This window comes from Setaria viridis, chromosome 9 (assembly GCF_005286985.2).
Source record: "Setaria viridis chromosome 9, Setaria_viridis_v4.0, whole genome shotgun sequence".
Taxonomy (NCBI): domain Eukaryota; kingdom Viridiplantae; phylum Streptophyta; class Magnoliopsida; order Poales; family Poaceae; genus Setaria; species Setaria viridis.
In genome coordinates, this window is record NC_048271.2 from 22,153,153 (window position 1) to 22,155,309 (window position 2,157).

Consider the following 2,157-nt stretch of genomic DNA (forward strand, 5'->3'; position numbering starts at 1 on the left):
TAGAGGTGCCGACGGCGCGAGGGGTCGGCCTCCTGCCGCTCTTTCAAGTCGTGCTCCCCCAGCTTCTCTTCAAGGGCGGCGAAGGCTCCCCACCATTCTCAGTGCCTGCGCTAGGCCGACGGGTCGGGAACTCGCCGGGAGAAATCCTAGCCAGGCATTATGCCGTTGCTGACAACAGCGACACCTACAGGTGCCGTCTCCTCCATGGAGGTGTTGTTTCGAGGCGTTCTCACCCACATGTTGGTATGGCCGCGCTTGTGCTGGTTGGAGCGACGCCGGTTGGGATGGTTCGGTCAGGAGAAATCCTAGCCCGGCTTCGGCCGGTGCCGTCACCGACGACGCCCTCAGGCGTCGTGGTCCTCCTTGGAGGTGATGACGAGATCGCCCATCCCGAACTACTGTCGTCCGCCATACCGCAAAGCTGGTTCGTTTTGCTTGGTGTTCTTATGCCTTCCTCCTTACTGTTCGTTGGCGAGGCTGCCACTGGCTGTTTGCCGCCGGCGTGATTCGGTGAGCGTCCTCTCCTGGGGCCTCTATTTCGTCGATGCTCTCCTTGTTGATGGTGTCAGAAGATCAAATGCCGGGTGGTGTATCCACCGCTGCTGCAATTCCCCCTCAAGGATTCCTCCCCTTGAGCGGCGTTGAATGGTGGTACGTGGAGCTCGGATGTGCTGGAGGTGGTGCCGTCAGCTCCAAGGGAGGTCGTCGTTTTCCGGTAAGCTTTGGCTTGCGCGTCCTTTCGCCGCTCTAAGTCCCCTTCCTGCTGCGCGGTCACTCAGATGGAGGGCAGCAGCAGGACGGCGTAGCTACGAGGGGTGGGGCAAGGTGCAACGGTCACAATGTAACCGGCAAGTACGTTGTTTGGTGGAGGCGCAGATCGGTGATCAATGGTTGTCTTTCGGTTGTGACATGTTTTGTCTTTGAATTGTCTGCGAGTTGTGTTCCTCCCGTTCCTCTGTTGTACTCTAGTGTTGTATCTATTCCGTCCCCTTCTACTTCCATCCTAGCTCTTGAAGCCACTGTAACCGCGCAATTGTTGTACCATCGCCGGCTTGCCGGCATATGTGGTAATATAATTCAGGTGGGACTCTTCGTCCCCCCGGTGACCCGTCAAAAAAAATAAATGAAACTATGAGTGCAGTTTAATCTGAGTATCACAGTCAAATATGCTATAATTCTTGAGCTGATAGAGTGATAGATCAGTCTGAAACGTTCGATTACAGTAGCTGAAACTAACAATGGGAATGGCATCGTAATAACAGTCTTTTGGCAATAAAAAACTTGAATTACTTTTCATGCTCTGTCACTCATGTAAAATGTACAATGAAATGGCTAATGGAGCTGCTGTGTGTTGTACTTGTCTACAGATCGATTACATGCTGCAGTCCTCGCTTCACTGCAAAGTCCCAGATGGTTCCATTGACGTCACATCGATTCTCATTTTCCTAAATGGCGCGACAGATGGACCACTATTGGAGATTTGGAGATGATACAGGGCAGCTCAACTTCGATTGTGGTGGTTCTTGACCTACCCCCACGGAAAGATCTCGTGTTGCACCCAGACTTATTGCAGAAGTACTATGAAAACACTTGGATGGACGAGCAGCGTGCAAAGATTGAAGAACTAACGCAAGCTCGTCCGTACCGATTACCATCATTCTTGGTGAGCAGAGCCAGTTCACCAACAGCAGTAATGGTCAGCATTGACTCTGGACAAGGAGGAGAGGGCACCTTGGAATAGATTGCGAAGGGATGATTAGCGAGGGTTGCTATGGAGGTTCTTCAAATTTGGCTTGATTGCTGCCGATGATACAGCTAGGGACTCCTTCGCAAGAGGGATCAAATTGTAAGATCAAAGTCAGTCGACGATGTTTGATCTTAATGTATCTAGTCGTCACATCTGAAATCAGGAAGGCCTTTCGGGTACAAGAGCCATAGCATGTAGAAATATTAATCGAGGATGTTTGAACAAATGGAGCTAGATATTAACCATGGCAATTGTGAGCTCCATGTAATACCATCATCATCCGTATTGGTGCACAGTATGTGATAAGATATTAGGATGTGCACATCTAGTATCTTCAAGTTTTCATGCCCAACCTGTCCCATGTTACAACTGAAATTCCTTGTGAAAGCCGAGCGTAGGAGAAAGCAACT

General features: G+C 50.5%; 1 pseudogene; it reads left to right on the plus strand.

The window, feature by feature from the left end:
* The first annotated feature begins 544 nt into the window (after positions 1 to 544).
* LOC117835427 (red chlorophyll catabolite reductase-like) lies at positions 545 to 1,876 on the plus strand (annotated as a pseudogene).
* Positions 1,877 to 2,157: the final 281 nt, after the last annotated feature.